This window comes from Bos grunniens, chromosome 25 (assembly GCF_055505025.1).
Source record: "Bos grunniens cultivar Pamir isolate PY7600 chromosome 25, Bosgru_T2T1.0, whole genome shotgun sequence".
Classification (NCBI taxonomy): Eukaryota; Metazoa; Chordata; class Mammalia; order Artiodactyla; family Bovidae; genus Bos; species Bos grunniens.
In genome coordinates this window covers 17,047,361-17,068,019 of record NC_141189.1, presented here as the reverse complement: position 1 = coordinate 17,068,019, position 20,659 = coordinate 17,047,361, and positions in this window count along the sequence as shown.

Sequence of the window (20,659 nt, the reverse complement as noted above, 5' to 3'; positions counted from 1 at the left end):
CATGTTTTGGCAACCCTATAGACTGTAGCCTGCCAGGTTCCCCTGTCCATGGATTCTCCAGGCAAGAATACTGGACTAGGCTGTCATGCCTTCCTCCAGGGGCTCTTCCCAACCCAGGGATGGAAACCACATCTCTTATGTCTCCTGCATTGGCAAGCAAGTTCTTTACCACTAGGGCCACCAAAACTTGGGAGCTGGTTCTACTGGTTACAGTGACTGCCAGGAATGAGGGCATGATCCTTACTGTCTCCGTGGCCAGGATCATGCCATCTAGTGAGATGTTTCTCATACATGATCTGTTTGCACCCCCAACTGGAAACACTGCTTTGGTGTGAGTGAATTGTCTGGGAAAATTTGAAGATGTTTTAGGTTTTGCATCCAGGTTGATGTAAGGAAAAAAGGAGAGCACACAGGAATCAGAGGACAAAGACACAGCTGGCACTTGGGTTACACTTGTATTTAAGACTTTGATTATATTGTAGCTGCGTCACTTAATTTCTCTTGTTGTATCGTCCTTCATTACAGCCCTAGATTTATCTCCTCTTTGTCCTCTGCTTCATAATAAATTTTTTTCTTTTTTAATTAAAAAAAAACTCTTTTAACTACAGCACCATGCAGCTTGTGGACCCTTAGTGCCCTAACCAAGGATCAAACCTACACTCTTGGCAGTGATAGCACAGAGTCCCAACCACTGGACCGCCAGGGAATTACCATAACTTGTCCTTTTAGTTTTCTGCATTGTACATTTCCCGCCCCCCATTAGGTCTAATCTGCATATAAAATAGAGGTGTTTTGCACCCAATTTGTCCTCTTCTGTCTACAGACCAGGGCTCATCCTCTCTTCTCTCAGCACCATATTTTTGGAAATCATTTGCCATCTTTTACCACGCTCCCCATGTTCATTTGCCATTTAAAAAAGCAAGTTATTTATGGGTTTCTTAAATTTAGATGTTGAGGAATAAATTTAGATAAAAATATCTCTTACCAAAAAAAAATCTCTTCCATATACTGCTCAGGATCAAGGTATTGCAACCTCACAATTTTTTTTAAAAAATTAATAATACATATACCCTGCTTCATTCTTTCAAAGTTTGCCAGGCCAAGAGAAATCCGTGTCAGCAAGATGGTGAAGGTGGGGGGTTGGGTTTGAGCTGGAGGGCTCTGATCTGAAGGTTGCCTGGGGCTCAGTGAAGCTGTGGGAGACCGGGGAGTGTCTCCAGGTTGGATGGTCTTGATCTTCCAAGATGTGAGCCTCAGGCATTCTCTGTCTTTTAAGGACACAGACAACAGAAAATGGACCAGGTCTCCTGTCAAGGGGTTGCCCGGTGGTTGACTGGGGTTATGGTCAACTGGTTTTTATAGTCTGACAAGGAAGGAGCTGTGATGGCTCCTTACAGCCTCCCTTAAAGGGCAGACCCTTGCTATAGTGTCCTGGTTCCAGATTGTTACAGGTACTGGGTATATACTGTTGTGTTCCAATATGTAAATGACTTAAGACAACTTATTATTATCTGTCACAATTCTGTGGATTGACCAGCCCTAGCTGGATATCATTTGGGGTCTTTCACGCAGTGGCAGTCAGAGAGGTGCTGGGCCTGAAGTCTTCCCAAGTTCCAACTGGGCTCAACCATTCAAGATGGCCTCATCCCTCAGCTGGGCCAGCTGTGATGGCTGGAAGCTGGTCAGCCAACTGTCTCCTTCCCACTGTCTTTCCATGTGGTTTGCCAGAACTTCCTCACAGCATGGCCTTCTTTGGTAATCGGACTTCTTACACAGTGGCTGATTTGCTCTGGAGGGAAATATTCCTGGGAAAAAGCTATAGGCTTTCTAAGATCTAACTTTGGAAGTCATGCTCCCTTCCACTTCATTTCATTGGTCAGAAGTGAATTCACAGGGCCAGTCCAGGTTCAAGGGCAGGGGACTACATAAGGCTGAGAATACTGATAGATATGATTCAATGGGGGTTTATCTTTGCACACGTGGTCATGTGTATCAGTCAGGAAAGGCCAGGTTATGCTGCAGTAACAAACCACCCCAAAATCTCACTGTCTCAAAACACAAAAGTTTAGGCGTCTCTTGTCTTTTGAGATGGCCCATACTCTGTGGAATGTGTTTCTCCTAAGGCCTCTTGCCTTCCAAGATGTCCCATACTCTGTCTGTGTAATGTCAGTTCAGTTCAGTTGCTCAGCCGTGTACAACTCTTTTTGACCCCATGGGCTGCAGCATGCCAGACTTCCCTGTCCATCACCAACTCCCGGAGATTGCTCAAACTCCGATCCTTTGAGTTGCTGATCCTATCCAACCATCTCATCCTCTGTCATCCCCTTCTCCTCCTGCCTTCAATCTTTCCCAGCATCAGGGTCTTTTCCAATGAGTCAGCTCTTCACATCAGGTGGCCAAAGTATTAGCGCTTCAGCTTCAGCATCAGTCCTTCCAATGAATATTCAGGGTTGATTTCCTTTAGGATTGACTGGTTGGATCTCCTCGCAGTCCAAGGGACTCTCAAGAGTCTTCTCCAATACCACAGTTCAAAAGCATCAATTCTTCGGCACTCAGCTTTCCTTACTGTCCAACTCTCACATCCATACATGACTACTGGAAAAAACATAATTTTGACTAGACGGACCTTTGTTGACAAAGTAACGTCTCTGCTTTTTAATACGCTGTCTAGGTTTATTTCAGCTTTTCTTCCAAGGAGCAAGCATCTTTTAATTTCGTGGCTGCTGTCACCATCTGCAGTGATTTGGGAGCCCAAGAAAATAAAGTCTCTCACTGTCTTCATTGTTTCCCCATCTATTTGCCACGAAGTGATGGGACTGGATGCCATGACCTTTGTTTTTTGAATGTTGAGTTTTAAATCAGCTTTTTCACTCTCCTCTTTCACCTTCATCAACAGGCTCTTTAGTTCTTCATTTTCTGCCATAAGGGTGGTATCATCTGCATATCTGAGGTTATTGATATTTCTCCTGGCAATCTCGAGTCCAGCTTGTTCTTCATCCAGCCCGGCATTTCTCATGAGGTACTCTGCATATAAGTTAAATAAGCAGTGTGACAATATGCAGCCTTGACATACTTTTTTCCCAGTCTGGAACTGGTCCTTTGGTCCATGTCCGGTTCTAACCGTTGCTTCTTGACCTGCATACAGGTTTTTCAGAAGGCAGGTAAGGTGGTCTGGCATTCCTATCTCTTGAAGAATTTTCCAGTTTGTTGTGATCCACACAGTCAAAAGCTTTGGTGTAGTCAATGAAGCAGAAGTAGATGTTTTTCTGGAATTCTCTTGCTTTTCCAACAGATGTTGGCAATTTGATCCCTGGTGCCTCTGTCTTTTCTAAATCCAGCATGAACATCTGGAAGTTCTCGGTTCACCTATTTTTGAAGCCTGGCTTGGATAATTTTGAGCATGTCTTCTCTAGGGTGTGAAATGAGTGCAGTTGTGCGTAGTTTGAACATTCTTTGGCATTGCCTTTCTTTGGGATTGGAATGAAAACTGACCTTTTCCAGTCCTATGGCCACTGCTGAGTTTTCCAAATTTTGCTGGCATATTGAGTGCCTCCCTTTCACAACATCATCTTTTAGGGTTTGAAATAGCTCAGCTGGAATTCTATCACCTCCATTAGCTTTGTTCGTAGTGATGCTTCCTAAGGCCCACTTGACTTCGCACTCCAAGATGTCTGGCTGTAGGTGATTGATCACATCATCATGGTTATCTGGGTCATTAAGACCTTTTTTGTATAGTTCTTCTGTGTTTTCTTGCCACCTCTTCTTCTTGCTTGGCACCCTGCAAATAAACCCTTACTTTGTTGCAAACATCCACTGTCAGAGTTTGGCTTTCTGTGCCATGGTTACATGAGCCCTTGCTTGGTAACAAATACAATTAATAGGGATTGAAATCAAAGATTTTTTGGACTTCCCTGGTGGTCTAGTGGGTCCAGGGGTTAAGAATACTCCTGCCAATGCAGGGTACATGGGTTCAATCCCTGGTCCAGGAAGATTCCATATGCTGCCCATGCATCACAACTACTGAGCCCAAGAGGAGCAACTATTGAAAACCAAGGGCCCAAGAGCCCATGCTATACCACAAAAAGAGTTTCTGCAGTGAGAAGCCTATACACCACAATGAGAGTAGCTACTGCTCACCGCAACTAGAGAAAGCCAGTATGTAGCTGTGAAGACCCAGCACAGCCAAAAATAAATTTTAAAGAAAAGGTTTCTTTCTCTAGCAGAAGGAAGGGGCATATGGTTAAAAGTAGGCCAGATGGACTTCCCAGGTAGCTCAGTGGTAAAGAATCCGCCTGCCAATGCAGGAGCCACAAGAGACCCAAATTCAATCCCTAGGTTGGAAAGATCCCCTGGAGGAGAAAATGGCAACTCACCTCCAGTATTCTTGCCTGGGAAGTTGCATGGAGAGAGGATCCTGGTGTGCTACAGTCCATAGGATCACAACTTAGCAAATGAGCACACGTGAGAACACACACACACGGGCCAGAAGGAGCCCTCTTCCTGGGAATTTGAATACTGGGACAAAGAGAGTGAAATGACTGAACTGTGACTTCAGATACGGTGCCTACTTCACGTAACGAGTTCCCCTTCCTGGCCTCTGGAACTGCCCATCTCCAAGCTTCCTGTTGACTCCAGAAGCAGCCCATTTCCTTCCATGAAATTCACTTTTCCTTAAGTTGGCCACAGGTGATGTGAAGGTAGGCTATGCTGCTGTAATAAATAATCTAAAATCTCAGTAGCAGGACTTCCCTGGTGCGTCCAATGGTTAAGACTCTGGGCTTCCACTGTAGGGGGTGCAGATTCAATCCCTGTTCAAGGAACTAAGATCCTGCATGCCACACAGTGCAGTCAAAAAATAAATAAAATCTCCGTAGCTTATCACATGTTCATGTCATGATCAGTGATTTGACGGGAGGGCTCCATTTCACATAGTCATTCAGGGTTCCAGACGTTTTTCATCTTGGGGTTCAACCCACCTTTAGGAACTTGGAGTCCTTCAGATCCTCTGCATCTGCTGGTAAAAAGAAATAGAAAGTAGAGGATTCCACTGGAGGTACTTTAGAAGAAAGATCTGGGAGTGTCATATATCACTTCTGACCCAGAGTCCATTGGCCAGAACTTAGTCATATGGCCCCACCCACTTGCAAGAGAAACTAAGAAATGTAGTCTAGCTGTGTGCCAGGATGAACAAAGAAACTGTGCTTGCCACCATCGCTTACTCCCAAACAAAGTGTATCTTGACTGGGACCTCCCTGGTGGTCCAGTGGTTAAGAATCCACCTGCCAATGCAAGGGACGCGGGGTTCAATCCCTGGTCCAGGAAGATTCCACATGTCAGAAGGCAACTAAGCCTGTAGACCGCAACTACTGAAGACTGTGTGCTCTGGAGCCCATGTTCTGCAACGAGAGAAGCCACTGTAATGAGAAGCCTGTGCACTGCACCTAGAGAGTAGCCCCCGCTTGCCACAACTAGAGAAAGCCCACATGCAGCAACAAATACATATTTTTTTTAAGATTTTTCAAAATATATCTTGACTGATACACTCACTCGCTGTATTTTTAGCCCCTGGCCCCATACCTGACACAGAGTGTGCACTCAATAAGTATTTACTGAATGAAGAAAAAATGAGTGGTATTTTCTATTATTTAGTCTTCACAGTAACCCTGCTAAGACTCAGAATAGTTAAGTAACTGGCTGAAGGTCACCCAGCTAGTATGTGGCAAAGCCAGGATTCAAAGCCAGTGTCTCTTCCATTGTTCCATGCTGTCATCCAAAAGTTGCATCTGTGTGCAGAGCCCTAAGCTGTCTAAAAACCAGTACCTGGCCTGGAGGAGTTCACATAAAAACAGAAAAGCTAAGAGCAGCCCAAGTTTGCCAAGATTTAAAAACCAGTTCCCTGGAAATTTCCTCGATAGCTCAGTTGGTAAAGAATCTGCCTGCAATGCAGGAGACCCCAGTTTGATTCCTGGGTCAGGAAGGATCCCTGGAGAAGGGATAGGCTACCCACTCCAGTATTCTTGGGCTTCCTTTTGGGCTCAACTGGTTAAGAATCCACCTGCAATGCAGGAGACCTGGGTTCGATTCCTGGGTTGGGAAGATCCCCTGGAGAAGGGAAAGGCTACCCACTCCAGTATTCTGGCCTGGAGAATTCCATGGACTGTATAGTTCATGGGGTCACAAAGAGTCGGACACAGCTGAGTGACTTTCACTTGCAAAGACTTGTTCAGGATAGCAACAAATGCAATGGTACACAGTTTAGTGCCAAATGCACTGCACAGATAAGTGTGGAGGGCTGAGGGATGCACTTTGGGCTAGAACCAATGGTCTGGGGACAAAGGTCAAATGGTCAGGGACAAAGCAGAGCTCAAACATCAGGAGAAGCTGTGTGCTCACAAATTCTCCCAGGGACACTTTGGAATCAGGCTCTGGTCAATCACTGCATTGCAACGGGTCTGACAGCAGACAGTGTGGGCCTTAAGTCTCAGCCTAGCTGCCTACATGCCACATCGTTCATCATGAGCTGAAATTCTCAAGATGGTTTTAGTTTGTATGAGAGAAAGCAATTCAAACTAGCTTTAAGAAAACAGTGGTGTGTTCTGATTCACATGTATTCTTAAAAGTTTAGGTGCATGTAACCTTCAGGCATAGCCAGATCCAGGGGCTCCTCCCACATCCTTGGTTTCTCTTGTTGTTCAGTTGCTCAACCATGCCCAACTCTTTGTGACCCCAGGGACTGCAGCACATCAGGCTTCCCTGTCCTTCACTATCTCCCAGAGTTTGCTCAAACTCATGTCCATTGAGTTGATGATGCCATCCAATCATCTAATCCTCTTTCTCCCCCTTCTCCTCTTGCCCTCAGTCTTTCCCAGCATCAGGGTCTCTTCCAATGACTCAGCTCTTTGCATCAGGTGGCCAAAGTATTGAAGCTTCAGCTTCAGCATCAGTCCTTCCAATGAATATTCAAGGTTGATTTCTTTTAGGATTGACTGGTTTGATCTCCATGCTGTCCAAGGGACTCTCAAAAAGTCTTCTCCAGCACTACAACTCAAAAGCATCCACTATCTTTCTATTACTTCACTTTTGCTTTGCACTTGGCCAGGGTCTCCTCTAGTTGTAGACCCTGATTGCTCCAGACTATTATCCTCTCAGGAATAATTCTAAAGGAAAGAAAGATTTTCTTCCTGAATTGTTCTGGGAAGAGTCTGAGGGCTTATTCTAGATTGGCTTGGCTTGAGCCATCACTCTTGAGCTGTATGAAGGCAGATTTAAGTTCCAGATAGGACACAGGCTTCACCGCTGACCATATCTGTACTCTGTCAGCCCTCTATTTTCAGGCCTTGATGACTTCAGTTGAGGAAGGGTGCGGAAGGAAGGGGCTCAAAAAAGGACTTACCCTCTCATAAAGGCTGGGACCTCTCCCCGGAGCAGTCAGGAACCTGCCTGACACATCACGACACACCCTAGAGAAGACCCTATTAGAAATGCCTGGATTTTCCTCAGATACTCACTGAATGGGCCCTCTGTTTCCCAGAAAGAAGGCCAAGGAGCTGTGGTGGGTCCCAAGGTTGACAGTAGTAGGTGGACTGTCTCCACCCTTCAGCCTACTTGACGAACCAAGATTTTCCACTCAGCACTGAGCAGCATTTACTTACCCATGTGACTCACTTTGAAACATAGAGCCTAGTGTTGGGAACACCAGAAACAGAACTGCTGACTGGGTCTGGGCTGAACATGATGGAAGGTGGTTAGGAATTCTCTTGCATCCGCATGGCCCAGAATTTAAGACACTGTCACTGCCTAGGGACCAGCTGCGACAACAAAGAGAAGCTCATTTGTGCTAACTTAAAAGAAGATGGGCTCGATAAAGGACAGAAATGGTATGGACCTAACAGAAGCAGAAGATATTAAGAAGAGGTGGCAAGAATACACAGAAGAACTGTACAAAAAAAGCTTCATGACCAAGATAATCACAATCGTATGATCACTCACCTAAAGCCAGACATCCTGGAATGTGAAGTCAAGTGGGGCTTAGAAAGCATCACTATGAACAAAGCTAGTGGAGGTGATGGAATTCCAGTTGAGCTATTTCAAGTCCTGAAAGATGATGCTGTGAAAGTGCTGCACTCAATATGCCAGCAAATTTGGAAAACTCAGCAGTGGTCACAGGACTGGAAAAGGTCAGTTTTCATTCCAATCCCAAACAAAGGCAATGCCAAAGAATGCTCAAACTACCGCACAATTGCAGTCATCTCACACGCTAGTAAAGTAATGCTCAAAATTCTCCAGGCCAGGCTTCAGCAATACGTGAACCGTGAACTTCCTGATGTTCAAGCTGGTTTTAGAAAAGGCAGAGGAACCAGAGATCAAATTGCCAACATCCGCTGGATCATAGAAAAAGCAAGAGAGTTCCAGAAAAACATCTATTTCTGCTTTATTGACTATGCCAAAGCCTTTGACTGTGTGGATCACAATAACTGTGGAAAATTCTGAAAGAGATGGGAATACCAGACCACCTGACCTGCCTCTTGAGAAACCTATATGCAGGTCAGGAAGCAACAGTTAGAATTGGACATGGAACAAAAGACTGGTTCCAAATAGGAAAAGGAGTACGTCAAGGCTGTATATTATCACCCTGCTTATTTAACTTATATGCAGAGTACATCATGAGAAACGCTGGACTGGAAGAAACACAAGCTGGAATCAAGTTTGCCGGGAGAAATATCAATAACCTCAGATATGCAGATGACACTGCCCTTATGGCAGAAAGTGAAGAGGAACTAAAAAGCCTCTTGATGAAAGTGAAAGTGGAGAGTGAAAAACTTGGCTTAAAGCCCAACATTCAGAAAATGAAGATCATGGCATCCAGTCCCATCACTTCATGGGAAATAGATGGGGAAACAGTGGAAACAGTGTCAGACTTTATTTTTTGGGGCTCCAAAATCACTGCAGATGGTGACTGCAGCCATGAAATTAAAAGACGCTTACTCCTTGGAAGGAAAGTTATGACCAACCTAGATAGCATATTCAAAAGCAGAGACATTACTTTGCCAACAAAGGTCTATCTAGTCAAGGCTATGGTTTTTCCAGTGGTCATGTATGGATGCGAGAGTTGGACTGTGAAGAAAGCTGAGCGCTGAAGAATTGATGCTTTTGAACTGTGGTGTTGGAGAAGACTCTTGAGAGTCCCTTGGACTGCAAGGAGATCGATCCAACCAGTCCATTCTGAAGGAGATCAGCCCTGGGTGTTCTTTGGAAGGAATGATGCTAAAGCTGAAACTCCAGTACTTTGGCCACCTCATGCGAAGAGTTGACTCATTGGAAAAGACTCTGATGCTGGGAGGGATTGGGGGCAGGAGGAAAAGGGGACGACAGAGGATGAGATGGCTGGATGGCATCACTAACTCAACGGACATGAGTCTGAGTGAACTCCAGGAGTTGGTGATGGACAGGGAGGCCTGGCGTGCTGCAATTCATGGGGTCGCAAAGAGTCGGATACGACTGAGCGACTGAACTGAACTGAACTGAAAGGAAGCAATAGTATATACATTAGAAGTGCTTTCAGCAGCAAGATACAAAGACATTTTTCTTGCTTAATAGTAAATAAGTGATGCTATGTAGACTCAGCTGCTCAATGGCTCCACAGCATCTCCGATTCTCCTAGATTTGCCTTCATGGTGGTAAGATGGCTGCTGCAGCTCCAAGTATTGTGTTCACATTCTAAGTAAGAAGCAGAGGGAAAGAGATGGTGGTGGCAGCCACATCTGCCCCCCTCCTTTTTTTTTTTTTTAATAAAGTTAAAGCCTTCCTGTAAACCTTGAGCAGCCTTCTGCTCTCATCTTATTGATGAGAACTGAGAAAAAAGACTTCCTTAAGCTGTAAGAGAGGCTAGGAGAGAAAACATTTAGCCTTTCTAGACTGTGTAGTGGCAACAGCAAGAGAGAAGCAGGTGAGGAATGCCAAATAGTGTCAACCACAGGAAAGTTTACTGAACATGTGGCAGGATAATATTTGGAGATATTAACCTGTTTTGTTTTTTTTTTCTATCTCCTGATATTTTCTTCTTTCTTTCCTGCTGTCAAGTCAAAGCCTGTGCTTGTCACCTCAAGAGAGGAATGTGAGCAGGTAGAAAGCAGTAAAAAGCCATGAATCTGGCTTTTGTGTCCCAGTCACTTAAGTTCTAATTGGAGAAACATAGAGGCTTGCCAAACCTCAGATCAGAAATATTCCCCTGAGGTATGGGACAAAAGAGAGAGAGGCAGAAGAGCGGTAATAAGAAAAAGAGAGTTTGGGGAGTCTCTGGGGATGAGGCCCTGAACTCTACTTCCTGAAGGACCCCAGAAAGAGATTTTGAGAAGCCCAAGGGCAGGTGGAAAGAATGCAGGCAACAGTCTTGGAATGTTGGAGCAACAGAATCCCTCAGGATGGTCCAGAAGAGGCCAGAACTCACAGACAGAAATAAGAGAACCTGGACAAGTCAGTGGCAGATACCTGAGAGCTGATGTTTGGACACACCGACATGGACAGAGGGCTTCCCTGGTGGCTCAGTGGTAAAGAACCTGCCTGCCAGTGGAGGAGACATGGGTTTGACCCCTGAGTCAGGAAGGTCCCCTGGAGAAGGAAATGGCAACCCTCTCCAGTATTCTTGCCTCGAAAATCCCTTGGACAGAGGAGTCTAGAGGGTCACATGGGGTCGCAAAAGATTCAGACACGACTTAGTGACTTAACAACAACAACATAGATAGAGGACTTCAGGACAGATATCACCCACCGTTGCTGGGCATATCAAAAGCCACCCAGGAAATTAGACATATTCACACAGTGACATGTAAGTGCCATCCTGGCTTGCAATAGAAATTATGCTAAGATACAGAAAATGCAAAGAAAGTTCTTCATGTACCCGTGAGTAAGTACACGGACTGAGGTCATGGTCTGTGGTTGCTTCCCGCAGCATCCATTCTCCCCTTGCTCCTTAGGAATAAACCCTGGCTTTTAGCACACTTTCCAAACTCCCTTGCAGCAAGTCATGATCATGTGACTAAGCAACAGCCAATAAGACGTAATCAAAACTGCTCCATGGGACTTGAAGGAAGTTGCCTTAAAAGGGAGGGACCTACCCTTTATCCCTTCCTCCTTTATGCTGCCTGGAATAAAGCAGCTGCAGCAGCCATCTTGGTCCAAGAGGTAACCTTGAAAATAGACAGTGGAAGTAAAAGTGGAGTCTGAGTCTTTGTGACATGGCCATACCGTCTTGGACTGCCCTACTCCAGGCTTATTTGACATGAATGGAAAATTAACTATATTAGTCTGCTTGAGCACCATAACAAAGTTCTATAGGCTGGGTGGCTCAAACAGCAAAATGTATCTTCTCAGAGTTCTGGAGGCTAGAAATTTAGGATTGTCAATAAGCCTCTCTCATTGGCTTACAAACAGCTGTCTTCTCCCTGTTTTTACTTGGTCTTCCCTCTGTGTGTTATCCTAATCTCCTCTTCTTATAAGGACACCAGTCATTGGATTAGCCCACTCTAATGACCTCATTTTACCTTAATTACCTCTTTAAAGACACCATCTCCAAATACAGTTGTAACAGGGAAGAACAAATCTGACTCCATATTAGACCCGTTTCTTTTACTTTAACCTTTGTGTTCTATAGCCTTTACTTCCAGTTAAGGATGTTGCTTATTGCCTGAAATATAGAGAACAGCCCATTCTCAACACTCTGACCTTTAAGAGTATAACACTTTTCCATTCATACAGACATAAAAAGTTGTAGACAGAGAATAATATTTGTCTCCTTAGAGGTTTACAGGAACACCTTGAGTTGACTTACGTGGACAACTGCAAGAACAAAGGATTCCAACACCAAGAAGTTTGCAACAACCAACCACATCCCTCCCTCACCTTGCCTTTAAAAATGCTTTGTTGGGACTTCTCTGGCAGTCTAGTGGCTAAGACTCTGTGCTTCCCTATAAACAATAAATGCTGGAGAGAACGTGGAGAAAAGAGGCGCCTCTAGCACTATTGATGGGAATGTGTATTGACACAGCCACTATGGAGAAAAGTACAGAGATTTCTTTAAAAACCAGCAGTCCCACCACTAGACATATATCCTGAGAAAACCATAATTGAAAAGACACATGTACCCCAATGTTCATTGCATTACTATGTACAAGAGCCGGGACATGGAAGCAACCTAGATGTCCATCAACAGATGAGTGGATAAAGAAGCTATGGTACATGTATACAATGAAATATTACTCAACCATAAGAAGGGGCGAATTTGAGTCAGGTCTAGTGAGGTGGATGAAACTAGAGCCTATTACCAGAATGAAGTAAGTCAGAAAGAGAAAAACAAATATCATATATTAACACACTATATATGAAATCTAGAAAAATGATGCTGATGAACCTATTTGCAGGGCAGGAATAAGGACTCAAAGAACAGACTTACGGACACAGCAGGGGAAAAAGAGGGTGGGCCGAATTGAGAGAGTAGCATTGAAATATATACACTACCATGTATAAAATAGATAGTTAATGGGAAACTGCTGTAGCGCACAGGGAGCTAAGCCTGGTGCTCTGTGACAGCCTAGAGGGATGGGAGGTAGGAGGGAGGTTCAAGAGGGAGGGGCCGTGGATATACTTACGGCTGCTTCATGTTGATGAATGGCAGAAACAAATACAACATCGTAAAGCAATTATCCTCCAATTAAGAATAAGTAATTTTTTAAAAGGGGAAAAAAAGAGACTCCATGCTTCCATTGCAGGGGGCATGGGTTTGACCCCTGGTCAGGGAACTAAGATCCCACTTGCCGAGTAGCCAGGCCAAATAAATAAATAAATAATAAAATGATAATAAAAATAAAAATGCTGTCCTGAACACCTTTAGGAAATTGTGGGCTTGAGGAGCACAAGCCATCTCCTTCCTTGCATGGCCCTGCAATAAACCTTTCTCTGTTCCAAACTCTGATACTTTGTTTGGCCTTACTGTGCATCAGGCATAGTGACATTCTACGGTTCTGGGGTTCGGTTCAGTTCAGTCGCTCAGTCGTGTCTGACTCTGCGACCCCATGAACTGCAGCACGCCAGGCCTCCCTGTCCATCACCAACTCCCAGAGTCCACCCAAACCCATGTCCATTGAGTCGGTGATGCCATCCAACCATCTCATCCTCTGTCGTCCCCTTCTCCTCTCGCCTTCGATCTTTCCCAGCATCAGGGTCTTTTCAAATGAGTCAGCTCTTCACATCAGGTGGCCAAAGTATTGGAGTTTCAGCTTCAACATCAGTCCTACCAATGAACACCCAGGACTAATTTCCTTTAGGATGGACTAGTTGGAGCTCCTTGCAGTCCAAGGGACTCTCAAGAGTCTTCTCCAACACCACAGTTCAAAAGCAACATATGAAGTGGGGGAGGGAGACAGCACTCCAGAACACACACTTGCCAGCAGGGGCCAGACCCACCCTGCTGTGCAGCTCTGGGTAATTGGGCCTCCTGCCCGTTCTGAGCTTCGGTTTCTTCTTTTGTGAAGCCTTGGTTTCTCCTTTCTTAAGGGGCTTAACCTGCTGATGTCTGCCGTTGTGCGTTTTGCTTCTCAAGCTCCCCCTGGGGCTGCTTTTTAGCTAAATTTAGAGCCAATCTGTCCCCACCGTGGGCTTGTGGAGCTGGAGAAGGGTGTGGGTGGACTCGTGAAGTGACGGCTGCAGGCCTGCAGCCTCCCCACCCCTCGGCCTCACTCACGGTCTCCCTCCCTCTCCCACGGTGAGGCTTGGGACCCCCTCAGGCCCTGCACTGACCGCTGACTGTCCTCCCAGGATGCACTTGGAGGAGGTATGGACAAGGTCTCGTCCCGCACCAGGCTTCTGCAGCCGGCCTACTCAGGGCCTCAGAGGAGAAGCAAGAGTTCCATTCAATAAACTCAGTGCTAAGTGCTCTTCGTGGTTAGCTCATGGTACAGATGGTGAAACTGAGGCAAACCCCTACGTTTATACCTGGGCCTTGAATCCCAACCCTCCTACCTTCTTTTTTTTAAGACATTTTCTAAAAATTTATTTTAATTAGTTTGTTTATTTGGCTGCTCCAGATCGGGGGTCTTCCGTCTTTCTTCTGGCACGTGGGGCTTTAGTTGCAGAACGCAGGGTCTAGTTCTCTGACCAGGGGTCAAGTCCAGGGCCCCCTGCGTAGGCGGCACACTGCCTTAGCCCTGGACCGCTAGAGAAGTCCCCCAACCCTCCTACTTTTTTGAGAACCCCTCTCTTCTATATTTCCAACACTTTCTCTCAAGTGAAATCCATCCCATTAATTTTTTTGAGGAAATAATTTACTGTTTAAAAAAAATGCTAAAAACAAAATAAATTTCTATTTGTCATTTCTATTCTCCAGCCTCCCTGTGTCCCAACCTTTTGTGGTAATCACTTTTTACTATTTCCCTTCAGTGCTTTGTTTAATGTAAATAAAATGTATTTTCTTATTTCCCATTTCCCCTGTGTCTTACACAAAAGATGGCACTCTAAATATACTCTTTCTTCTCTTGCTTTTTTTTTTCACATAACAGTGTATCCCAGCGATCTTTCCACTACAATACATAGAAACTTTCATTTTTTTTACAGCAGTGATTCAGTCTTTTTAAAGTCTATAGCAAGTATTCATAAAATGTTTATTATTTGAATGAATGACTAATAATTTCAACCCAACAACCTTCAAGTTGCTTAAAACTATGATAATATTTATATTTTCAAATTTCATACGATCTTATTCTTCCTCTGCTGTAATTTCTAAAAGCTTGATAAGTCTTTCTATTTCTTATCAAAAATTCTTATGCAGTGAATCAGTCCCCTTTTGATGGCTTCTTGGGCTATTTCCAGTCTTGTAAGAAAAATGGTCAACAGAAACAATAACCCACACACACACACACACACACACATATTTTCATCCGTGCCAAGTTGCTCAATAGCATAAATTTTCAGAGGTGGGACTTCTTAATCAAAGGATAAAAGCACTTGGAATTTTAAAATTTTATTGAACTATAGTTGATTTACAATGTTGTGTTAATTTCTGCTGTATATCAAAATGATTTGGTTATATGTGTATATATTCTCTTTCATAATATTTTCCATTATGCTTTACCACAGGAGAATGAACACAGTTGCCTCTGCTATTCAGTGTGTGTGTGTATGTGTGTGTGTGTGTGTGTGTGTTAGTCACTCAGTCATGTCCAACTCTTTGTGACCTCATGGACTGTAGCCCTCCAGGCTCCTCTGTCCATGGAACTCTCCAAGCAAGAATACTGGAATGGATTACCATTTCCTTCTCCAGGGGATCTTCCCGACCTAGGGATCGAACCCTGGTCTCCTGCACTGCAGGCAGATTCTTTACCACCTGGGTCACCAGGGAAGCCATCCTATATATAATAGCTTGCATTTGCTAATCCCAAACTCCCAATCCTTCTGTCCCCCAGCCCAGGCATCTGTAATTCTGCTGCTGCTGCTGCTGCTAAGTCGCTTCAGTCGTGTCCGACTCTGTGCGACTCCATAGATGGCAGCCCAACAGGCTCCCCCGTCTGATAGACAGTAACAATTACCAATCACAAGAATTGTACCAATTTGCGCAGCCTATCGGAAATATACACAGGGGCCTATGTCTCTTTTGTCTCACAGGAGTTTAAAGAAAAATGACATGCTAAGGGAAATTATTGCAGCTCATATCACAAATGCAGGGATTTTCTGCCTAGTCTGTAGAATTCCTAAAGTCAATAAGAAAAAAGGCCAATGAATCAATAGGAAAAATGGGTAAAAATGTAAAAAAAAAAGAGAATCTCTAAAGAGAAATTTCCCCTCAACCTATGAAAAGATGCCATGTTCACTCATAATGAGAGAAATGTACATCAAAATCACACTGAGAGGCTATTTCTCACCTATTAGAGAATGGCAAAGGGCCCTGGTGGTCCAGTGGCTAAGACTCTGAGATCCCAGTGCAGGGGGCCCGGGTTCAATCCCTGGGCAGGGAACTAGATCTCACATGCCACAACTAAAGATCCCATGTGCTGCAGCAAAGATCAAAGATCCAGCGCAGCGCCCCCCCCAAAAAAAAGGGAGCGGCAAAGGAAGTTCAAACATTTGCCACCTCATCAGCCAGGGCTGCTTGTAAACACCCTCCAAGGCACAGGACAGCCCCACAACACAGAATTATCCAGGCCAAACATCCACAGGGCCGAAGCTGAGAATCCCAGCCCTGAGGTTGCCTCTGCCAGCGACATTAAATCCCGGGGAACTTTTTTCAGTCTTCACCACTCTTGGCCTCTCAGCAGCATTCACACTCACCCTGCCTCCCTGCATCTTGAAAAGCTGACTTCTGTGACCAGGTTTCCCATTCTTCATTCTCATTCCTGGCTCATCCCCCTCTTTGTGGCAATTAAACGTGGGCATTCCCCGAGGTGGGGTCCTAGCCCCTCTTTTCCCCTCACTCCACACTAACCCTCCTTGATGTCACTCACTCCCTGAGTTTAATCACCATCTGGCCAAACCCACCCTTGAGGTTTGGTTCTGCACATCTAACTTCCTGTTCGTCAGTTCCACCCAGATGTTTCCCACACCCGCAGGGCCCATGAGGCTAAGCTTGCCCACCTGATGCTCCTACCAATTCTCTTTCCATGTTCCCTGTTTCAGTGACACTGCCAGTCTAGACACATGAGCCAGGAGCCCAGAAGTCCCCCTCGTCCTCCAGCCTCACCACATCCCGAGATTTACCCTCAACATAGCTTTCACATTCATCCACGTCTTCCAGTCCGCTCCAGGCCTCTGTCACCTTTAGCCTGGACCACGACAGCATCTCCCACGTGAGTTCCCCACCCCCATCCTGCCCCCAGGAGCCAGAGGGAATTTTACAAGTCACAAGTCTGTCCCTGTCCCTAGCCTCTCTTTACTCTTAGGATCAAATCAAAACCCTTTACCCGCTCGCACAGCCTGGTCCCTGTTGGCCTTACTTCACAGAGATGATCTTCCAGGGGCCTCCCCAGCTTAAATAACTGTGAAATTCAGGCTCCTGGTCATTTACAGTCCATAGACAATACAGTGACGTGAGTGACACAAACCTGAGGGCCCCTGTGGCAAAGCGATGTTGCTACCTAGAGAAGTGTTGAAGTGTTCCGGGTAAATGAACAGGAAACACAGAGACCCTTTGGGGATGAGAGAAGTTGGATATCTTCCCCCATGTACTTATTGGCTGTTTCTTTTTTCTTTGTTTTGAAACTGCCAGTTCACAGACTGTGCTCCTGGTCTTATTGGGTTCATGGTCCTTTGTTTCTGATTTGTAAGAGCGAATATTCTATTAAGGGCACTAGCTTTTACTTGTCATTTGTAACTACACTTTAAAAATAGTTGGCCATTTGTGTTTGTTCTGTGGTTGTTTTTGCTATGTAGAAATTTTAATATTTTTTTGGTAGTCAAATTTATAATTTCTGAACTTGGTTTCTCACCCCGAAAACACTTTCCCATTGAGATTATTTTTTAAATTCATTCGTATTTTTTTCTAATTCGTTTATAGCTTTATTTTTAACTTTGAGATCTCTGATCCATCTGTTGTTTCCTATGCTTTAACGAGTGAGCTATCCAATGAGTGAGGGCCCAGATTTCTATTTTTCAAAGACTATCAAAAAGCCCATTTTTTTAAAATAAGCCTTTTTTCCACTAATTTGAAATGTCCCAGGGACCAGGCATTGAGCTCAAATCTACCCCTGCTATACTAGACTTTGTAATGCATAGGACGCATATGTGCCAAGTCCCTTCAGTAGTATCCAACTCTTTGCGACCCCACGGACTGTAGCCTGCCAGGCTCCTCTGTCCGTGAGATTCTCCAGGCAAGAATACTGGAGTGGGTTGCCATGCACTCCACCAGGGGATCTTCCTGACCTAGGGATCGAATCTGTGTTTCTAACATCCCCTGCACTGGCTGCTGCTGCTGCTAAATCGCTTCGGTCGTGTCCGACTCTGTGAGACCCCATAGACGGCAGCCCACCAGGCTCCCCGGCCCTGGGATTCTCCAGTCAAGAATACTGGAGTGGGTTGCCATTTCCTTCTCCAATGCATGAAAGTGAAAAGTGAAAGTGAAGTCGCTCAGTCGTGTCCGACTCCTAGCCTACGAGGCTCCTCCGTCCATGGGATTTTCCAGGCAAGAGTACTGGAGTGGGTTGCCGACAGAGGATGAGATGTTTGGATGGCATCACTGACTCAATGGACATGAGTTTGAGTAAACTCCGGGTGTTGGTGATGGACAAGGAAGTGTTCATGGGGTCGCAAAGAGTCAGACACTACTGAACTGAACTGAGGCTCTCCCTGCAAGCCACCTTTCTGCCGGGGTGAGCGCGCTGTAGTAAACTCTGCCCATAGGGGGCGCTAGAGGCACACTTCGGGACTGGAGGACTGAGGACCCACATTGACCCTGGGGCAATGGTGATGGTTAGGGGTGATTGAGGGGCTTAAACTCCCCCACCACTTCGTCAATCACCCCCTACAAAGTCATCACAAATAAACATAAAATTCAGCGGCAGCCTGGTTCTCCATCGCTGCCTCTAAACAAGCTCATCTTCCTCTTGTAATCAGCTTGCTTTCCCAAAGATGTCTATGGAGAAATTATGAAACTGACCTTACTTGGGTTCAGAAGGAGAGATCATCGAGATCTAAGGGGGCTGCTCTCCCAGGTCCAAGACGCACCTTGCTGAGTGCTCAGTCGCTCAGTGGGTCCGCTTCTTTGCAACTGTAGCGGTCCAGGATCCTCTGTCCTGGGGATTGCCCAGGCAAGGCTACTGGAGCTGGTTACCCTTTCCTACGCCAGGGGATCTTTCCAACCCAGGGACTGAAACTAAGTCTTTTGCATCAGCTGCATTGGCAGGCAGATTCTTTACCACTAGCGCCACCTGGGAAACCCCCACCTTGCTGAGACCTGCAGGCAGTTCACCCAGCCCACAAAACTTCTCCGCAAAGCTGAGCCCACCCAATATATTGACCCAAAGACAACATTTCCTGCCTCCCACTCTCTGGCTCCTCCTCCCCACCACATACCACTCCGGAAGGAGAACCCAGACCTGAAGGCAGAGTCCCCTGGTGCCAGGGACTGACCATGCTGGGCTGGGAATCCAGCCGCATCTCCAAGGCCATCAGGCTTCCTCAGCTGTGGCTGGTACCACGGTAGTTCTTTGGACAGCTCATGACAATACAGGAGCGTGAGGCAGCCGCTCTCTAGCTGGCATCTGCTGGAAGGGCTGCTGTACGGAGGGGAAGGATTTTATTTCTTTAGCTTGAGTCCCCAGGGGTAGACATAGGGCTAGTGCGTAGAAGGCACAGGGGCCCTTCCCATTTCCAGAATCCATCTTGGGAGGCAGTGAGTTCCCCGTCAGTGATCCTTTCTCTGGAATGGTTTTCTCCCAAGTATTATCATAACTCACCACTAACTTCCTTCAGGTATTCCACTCAAGCATCACTTTACCAGTGAGGCCATTCCCGACCACCTTATCTAAAATTGCAAACCGCCCTCTGCAGCCGTCTTCCTTGCTCCACTTCCCTAGGACACTTTATCATATATTTATTAATTGATCTTGCTTACTATCTTTCTTATATGCTTACTACCACTAGAATACAAGCCTATTATTTCTTATATGCTTGTTTAATTATTTGCTGGTTTGCTTTTTATTTTATTATTTGCTTATATGCTTATTTTATTAATTGATATTGCTTATTACTTGATCTTATATGTTTCTTATCACTGGAATACAAGCTCCACAAGGGCAGGGGTCTTCATCTGTTTTGATCATGACTGAGTCCTTTGTGCCTAGGATGGTGCCTGCCACACAGTAAATACTCAAAAAACATCTGTCGACCAAATTCCTCCCAACCACTTTCAGAAGTATTATTTTTAAATTTTTAAAATATTTTTTATTTAGACGATTTTAAAAGTTTTTTATTGAATTTGTGACTATATTGCTTCTGTTTTATGGTGGTTGTTTCTTTGGCCACGAGGCATGCAGGATCTTAGCTCCCAGACCAGCGATCAAACCCGCACCCGCTGCACAGGAAGGTGAAGTTCTAACCACCGGACAGCCAGGGAAATCCCAGCATTATTTTTATCTCCGTTTCACAGCTACAGAAATGAAAGGTTAAATAACTGGCTTTAGCAGCAGCCTGTCTCCAGTCCCAGGCATTCTACATCCAGGGCCTGTGCCCTTACTGCAGTTACAAAATGCTTATATTGCAACATTGTCTGTAACAGAAGAAGGCTGGAAACAACCTAATTTCCCATCAGTAGGGGAGCGGTTAAATAAATTACAGTATTAGGCATCCTGTAATAGTCTATAAAAGCAACCTATAAACGAATTAAGAAGATCTATATGTGCTTATCTGAAATGACCTCCAAGGTATTCTTGAGTAAAAATAGCAAGACTCAGAACAGTGCATTGCATGGGCTCTTATCTGTACGAAATAAGCAGGATGACCAGACACACAGGCTGGATGTGCAGAGAAATGTCCTGAATGAATATTCTAGAAACTGTTGACAAGGCAAAAGGGAGGCTGGGGTCTCAAGTGGGAGAAAACTTTTGTATACCATTTGATATTTAGGGGATTTTAAATCACACACATGACTTACCTTTTTCAGCAATGTAAATCTTCCACACAG